Source organism: Berghia stephanieae, chromosome 12 (assembly GCF_034508935.2).
Source record: "Berghia stephanieae isolate SIO BIC M18660-M18661 chromosome 12, UCSD_Bste_1.3, whole genome shotgun sequence".
Lineage (NCBI taxonomy): Eukaryota > Metazoa > Mollusca > Gastropoda > Nudibranchia > Aeolidiidae > Berghia > Berghia stephanieae.
In genome coordinates, this window is record NC_088371.1 from 34069411 (window position 1) to 34076910 (window position 7500).

General features: G+C 37.5%; 1 protein-coding gene across 1 annotated transcript in view; it reads right to left on the minus strand.

Annotated features, from left to right (window-relative positions):
• Window positions 1-5388: 5388 nt before the first annotated feature.
• The window catches only part of LOC144957683 (glycerol-3-phosphate dehydrogenase [NAD(+)], cytoplasmic-like), a gene marked incomplete at its 5' end in the record, with an annotated part of 6080 nt that continues 3968 nt past the window's right edge, over window positions 5389-7500 (minus strand). Inside the window, 1 exon segment of the mRNA XM_078889038.1 lies at window positions 5389-7500. This exon segment is cut by the window's right edge and continues 141 nt beyond it.

Here is a 7500-nt window from a genome sequence, read left to right on the forward strand (position 1 = left end):
GCCGTCGATCTGTCTTTAGAGTAATTAATTTCTGTCTCCGCAGTTTTTGTTGTTAGCTTAAGGACGGTTTTGAGCCTTAACTTTCTAATAAAAGAGAATTTATGTTGGAACCTACAGTAAAATGGGGTCTATTCAGTGTGGAAACATTCCGGTCTCTATTGTAACTTGTTTTACTTGTTTTTGTCTTCAACTTCTATTTATTTCAAAATCTCTAGAAGAACAAAGAAAGCAAGGCAGCAACCACGCTATACCGTTCAATCCATAATACTTTAAATGAAGTTCCCCACGACCTTCAACAAGGAGAAAAATCACTGGACACGATCACAGATTCAAAATTCCAAGCTCAAGAGTACAATGCCATAGCAGTAGTTTATATATTTTTTATTTCCATCAACAATTAGAATATGGAACAGCCTCCCTGCAGATGTAGTTAGCTCTGAAAACTTTAAACAGTTCAGAGACAGAATCGCTTCTGTGGCACTCTAAACACCAACATTCACACCAAAGTCTGTGACAATACACACCAGGCGGTAGATGTAGTTAGCTCTGAAAACTTTAAACAGTTCAGAGACAGAATCGCTTCCGTGCCACTCTAAACACCAACATTCACACCAAAGTCTGTGACAATACACACCAGGCGGTGTGCAGATATACAGGAAGAATAAGAGAATTTATTTTAGATGGCTACACTAAAACGAGATCCGTTCCGCAATGAAAATTGACGGCGTATGGAAAATGGTGGAATCTAACTTCTATTTATACTAAAGACTTTAATAAACGTGGATTACGTTTGGATTCTGCACTGCACCGAATACATAAATGTGCAATTTATGTTGATCACCGTTTATAGACACATCGGTTACTAGAACACTTTGTTTATACGGTAGGGATTCTCGATCACTCAACTGTTAGAGCACTAGCTTCACACGCAAAGAGACCAGGATTGATCATGAGTGCAGTTGTGTTTACTTTATCCTGAACCACCTAGTCCAATCAGCATTGATTGGGTAGCTGATTCTGTTAATTCTGTCGAAAATACCTTGTGATGGACTAGTGTCCTAACCAAAGGGTCCTGAGTGGGGTCTTTTGACCTCCCATGGCGGGCAGGCGGTCATATGCTGCGTCTTCTGTCCCCCTTTAACTGTTTTCCGAGTTGCTTTCTGTCTTCGTCTTGAAATGGAATTACTTGGTTTGTCCTGGACCTTCCCGGAGTCCTTGGCTGAGAGAAAAACAGTCAAATAGGTGGTATATGTTTTGGAAGATGATATATTTTCCTTGTAAATCATTTCTCTGTTATGCATAGTTTTGTTTTCTTTTTGTTTTAATATAGATATCTATTGCATATTTGTATACATTTGAATGTTCCCCTTAGTGAGATCTTGCAGTTATGTATGGATGAGACATTTAGCTGATCTCAAACTAGGTACATTTTAATTGTAAATCTAGAATTTCTTACAATCTCATTTTCTTCCTTTTTTTACTGGCGCTGAAAAAAACTAAATGTTTCACAAACGCTGTAAAACCTTAACAACAAACAAATATCCAAAAGGTAGAAAACAATTGTTATCATGCGATTTACGCTAATGAAACCGTGGTAAACTCCGGCTCCATAGGCCTAATGGCTGTAGAGGATCACTTTACTTTTACACGTGTAAACGGTAACAGCAGATTGGTTTTCAGATCTAGTTTTACAACGTTTTACATTATTTTCCATTTTCCCCCTGCATAAATGAGAATGCGTACATCAACTGCTCTGAACAGAGAAGAAAAGTGGGATGTCGAAAACTGGTTACCTATTTCCTTGAAAGTGTAAAACCACTCTTCCGGAGGACTGGATACATACATTGTGTAATTCATCTTCTGGTTTCAGAGTGATGGTGGACGACAATAACTATTATCCGTCCTCGCTCTTTTACGTCCCGTAAACCTACGAATCTGATTATACATCCATTTACTGAAATAGTTATGCCACCTTTATGTAACCTATTCATTATTGATACTCTGAAGAACTGGTTACATGCACAATCCCAATGATTTCGGAACCAAAAGGGTAGAGGGTTTGATGTCGAGACTTTTCTTGAAGAATTTCGGCATGAAAATCGTCCCAACTTTCGGAAAACCTCTGTGGTTTGAATGATAGCACGTCTGACCTGTATTCAGGCTGTCTGAGGTTCGATCGCTCATCGAGCCAGGCAGGCTGATCTTTGGGGACATTTTTTTCTTGCGTTTATCTCTCTGCTTTGCCTGACACAGTTTTTAATTAACTTTTCATATCACAATATTCATCATCATCATCATTGCCCTTTTCACCCTGCTCAAGGTAAAGACCATAGATAAAGTTTCCATCCCTCTCTATCCTGAGCTTTTTTTTTTATCTTGTTCCATGTTTTATCACCTGTCTGTATAGATTATGTCATTGCAGATAATCTTCGATCTTCCAAGCTAAAAAATAAGGATTTGATTTGTCCGCCTGTGTTTCTGTAACAATTTGAGTTTTAAGGAATGGGCGTTACCCCTTTGACAACCCCCAACCTGGAGGACCAGGTGACTCAAAAAGGGGGAGTCAAACACAATTAGTCGCCTTTCATGACACGCTGGCTTGGCGTTGGGCTATTCTTGCACTTTCTATGTTGAGGGACACAACATGTATTATTGTTTGTCATAAAAAAATGTATTTTTAACATCACATATTGTGATTCTCGCTTTCCCCAATTTGAAATCGGCTAAATGAAAACATCGGTTAAAAGAAACTCTAATCTCAACACGGAATGTTACATTTTTGTTGCACGGAAAATATCAGACGATACAGCTGTGCCACAAATGATGGGTAAAAGTGTCGTCAAATATAAATCCAGGCAATTAATCATAACTATTCGCATGAATAGTATGAATGGATTTGACGTCATTCAGCCCTTTGATATTGTTCTTCAGACCGCCAGCTGAGTGATTAATTCTCAATAAATTCACCCTATCACATGATTCCAAACTTTTAACTCTCTCCTTACGAAATAATTTGGTAGCTCGGTCTGTTAGATCCGGAGGAATGTACTTTGCAATGGACTGACGTCCTACCCAAAGGATAGAAAGCAATTAATTGCTATTTCCGTTTCAGGCTATAGAAACTGGCATAAACGGCTCCATGGCTATAAAGAATCTGAAGGGCTACATAAAGATGACGTTACTCGGGTCTTTGTTATTGTTTTTTTTTTTTTTGCCATCCGCGTTTATGAGTAATTCTCACTAAACTGTATTAACCAGACAATAAACGTTAATGGTTGCACACAGTTTTGTGTGTTGGTCCGTTACACTTCCGGATGACACTGCTGTGAGGTTCTTACTGTCTGTAGGACAACCGTCACATTCATGAGGAAACAGCCATCATTTGAATTTGTCAGATAAAGATCTGAACAAGTGTGTATGAAAGGTGCCGGACAAAGCAAGAAAGACAAATACAAGGGAAAAAAACATCCCCAAAACATCAGTCGACCTCGACCGGGGATCGAACCACAAGATCTTCTAATTACCGGTCAGACGCGCTACCATTACACCACAGAGGGTCCAGATAGTTGGGACAATTTTAACACCTGTATTCTTCACAATGGTATGCGTTTTACCCTGTGAATCACAACAGTAGTGACATCACTTCCCTCGTAATGACGCATAGTAAGTTAGTAAATGGTTCTAAACTATAGGAACAATGGTGGATGTCATGGTGAAATATTCCCCGACGAGCATAAAAGTGTATCCAGAGAAGAAAAAACATTATAAATCTGATCTGGTTTTGACTTTTATACATTCTGATCACATGACATGTGAAAAAGTTCTTGCCAGCATGAAGAATATAAAGTACCTATTTTCTTTGTTTGAATCAAGATGTTCGTTGCTGGGCGAGATGGGTGACAAGTTATCACATGATTTTCTCAATCATATTCTCAACGTTTAAGTTTACACACCGTTTTCTGTTGGTTATAATGATAAGGCAGTAGAACAGTGGGTATTTTATTTAGGCACAAACCATCAGCAGTAAAGTCTCTGAAGTTTGCGATGTTTACCAATCATTGCCATTGTTTACATTATGACGACTGTCCGAGAGTCGTGGTTTTATAAGTGTCTATTCTACCCTGCTACAGATAGTTTGAAGATGGCGTCACTCAGGTCTTTGTTATTGTTTTTTGCCATCCGCGTTAATGAGTAATTTTCACTAAACTGTATTAACCAGATTATAAACGTTCATGGTTACACACAGTTTTGTGTGTTGGTCCGTTATACTTCCGGGTGGCAACGTTATGAGCTTCTTAGCCAAGCGCATACTAACTATATCAATCGTACAAATCACACAATTTTATAGTCGGAGAGAATTTAGTGAGCAGAACTCATCCATCTGAGTATAGAAAGCTGCGCAAACCCGTGCCAAAATTCAATTGTATTATGAACATGACAGGCAAGCACTTAAGAGGCTACGGGTATTCGGTACATGGTCAGCGGTTGATTTCAGGACCAAAATATATTTTATTTGAAAGTTTCGAGTCCGAAATAAAACAACTTCAATGTTTATTCGACTCGTCTTAATTAAATATATATACGATAACTGATGTAATTTTCAAAAGTGTATGCATTGTATGTTGATTGAAGAACTGAAGGCTCGTATTGTAGGATAATATTTAAAAGGCATCCATGCCATAAGATAATAGTTAATAAGGCATCCATGCCAATAGCTTGACAGGCATAGCAACAAGAGGTCATAACGGAACCATCAATACAATTCAATAGTCTGATGCCATTCGCCTGACAACGGCGGCCATCTTGGTTCTAAACAAAGAAAAATCATTACTTTTTATTTTTCATGCTAGCTAGAACTTTTCATATGCCTTGTGATCAGAATAAGTAAAAGTCAAAACATGATCAAATTTATGTGTTTTTTTCCTCTGGATACCCGTTATGCTCCCCAGGGAAATATTTCATACGGGCGTCCGCCATTGTTACGATAGTTTAGAGACAGTGTTACTAAGTTACCATGCGTCATTAGGACTGAAGTGACTTTACGACTGTTGAAGCGTATTGAATTAGAATTGTCAACTAGGCTAATATTATCTCTACTTTGTTCTTCCTTTTCTCCCTCTCTCTCTCTCTCTCTCTCTCTCTCTCTCTCTCTCTCTCTCTCTCTCTCTCTCTCTCTCTGTGCTATATTCATGGAATTACGTAATCACTGTTAGCGCTGATCATAAACCAAGATTGATGACTCATGATCATGCATTTTTCTAACATCTGCATGCTTACGTCACAAAAGAAATGGTAGACAAAAAAAAAAGAAGCGTAAAAAGAATAGGCGTGTATCAATGAAACATTTTGAATCATTTTTGACTTAGTGAATGCAATGACAATGAGACGTGCAAATCCCATCCATCCATTTATCAATGGCAAGTATGTTTATTGAATTAATCAACAATGAGACATTTAGAATGAGGTCCATTCATCGAATATTAAACACATTTCAGTGTTTGAAAAATCAAATTCTAATGTAATCGATCTTGTCAAAGCATCAATACGTCGGGGATGAATTGGACCAGAAATGTGAATATCGTAAAAGTACGATGAGAATTGATTACTTTCGGTATTTTTGAAAATATCAAAGTGACAAATTAGGGAGCATGCACTGGTGTAAGATAAAGTTCTGAAAATGTGTGTATGAAACAGTGTCAGACAAATTAGGGAGCATGCACTGGTGTAAGATAAAGTTCTGAAAATGTGTGTATGAAACAGTGTCAGACAAATTAGGGAGAAGGCACTGGTGTGAGACAAAGATCTGAAAATGTGTGTATGAAACAGTGTCAGACAAGGCAAGAAAAGATAAAGATCTGTTTGGGGTTTTTTTCTAATTGTATTTTTCTTTCTTGCTTTGTCTGTTAATAACAAGAAATGAAGTGAGTAGGAAAGTGCCAGGAGACAATAGAGAATAAAAATTTCGCGGCGGCGATGGGGGCTCGAACCAGTGACCTTGCCAGTACGACAACTCCTTTCTTGTATTCTCTGGCACTGTTTCATGCACGCTTTATTCAAATCTTTATCTTCTATTGTAAGAAACATAACTAATTCTCCAGCATAACGAGAGAAACGAAGTAAAAGTTTCATGGTTGTGTCCCTGAGTTGAATTTTCAGCAACTTGTTCATCCCGACATATATTATGTTGACATATATAATATGTGTGCATGAACATAATGAAAATGTTATATTATAAAACATATAGGTCATTCAAAGGTCAGAAGACCCAGTAAACCCTTAAACTTTTATAGCATATACCATAATAATAAATGATAATTAACCCTCTCCTTGCCAGATATTTTTAGAATTTCCCCCGAAAATTCAAACCCACCAAGCACAAAAATAGACTTTTCTTACTCAAATAAAAAAGGAACAAGTGAGCTCTACAACACAGTGTTTAGTAAGTATAGCTGTAATCAAAGCATTTCTTAAAATTTTGTTATGTACAAGAGAAAACAGAATGAGAAAATTGTCGGTTACATCGTAACGAATGTGACGATTTTCCTATTGGTGGTAAGGAGAGGGTTAATGAATTCATATAGCGCCTAAACATCCACATAAATCGTGCTCTCCGGCGCTATACAATTTTGAAAAATCAAGCACAACATAACAAGCAGAAATACAGAAACAAAATCTAAACTGCATCATAAAAATAAGCCTAAGGAACAATGGGAGCGATCTATATTCATGTTTTCGTCCAACCAGGTCATCAATCACATGATTTGTTGCTGTCCAACCATTGGATATTTCTTAACAAATGTAAACACGCTGCTTTGTTTACCAAAGTTATAAATAAACATACCCATGTGTCAAGCTGAATCAAATGACCAATCGTGATGTTAGATATGTAAAAAGCTGTGAACACTTTTCACTAAGTGGGCCACTTTGAGCACATTTTGCAATGTGACCAATGACCTCGAGCACACGGAAAGTTAATATAGATAGATCATGCCCATTCAGCCTTCACCCATTTCCTGCATGCGTTCCATGGGCGTGGAGCAATGGCTGTAAAGGCTTTTCATTTTTACCCAAAGTGGATTTTGAAATGGTAAAGTTTAGAAGTTGGGACTGAGGTGATTTTAAATTTTCAGTGGGTTCATAATTTTTTAACAGGATATCATAATGTGAACATTTTGAGACGGTGGGTGACATTTATGACCCGTCGCCTCAAAACGGTATTAAGTCGGGAGGGTTAAGATGTTGAAAATTGAATTTATAGCGAGAAATATCAGACTTGTGTTGAGTTTTTATGTTTTATTGAGGAGAACGGATACCGTATTTCATGGTGCTGAAGCCAACAATTCATATTATTGACCAGTTTTAACATTAAATTCGGCTTTTAAGCATATGGTTCGTTCCGACATAATACCGTTTTGTCACCCAGTAATCCATGAACCAAAATCAAACATTTATTAATCCTGCATAAAATCTCGTAGGACTTCAAAGAGTGAAAGGATTCTT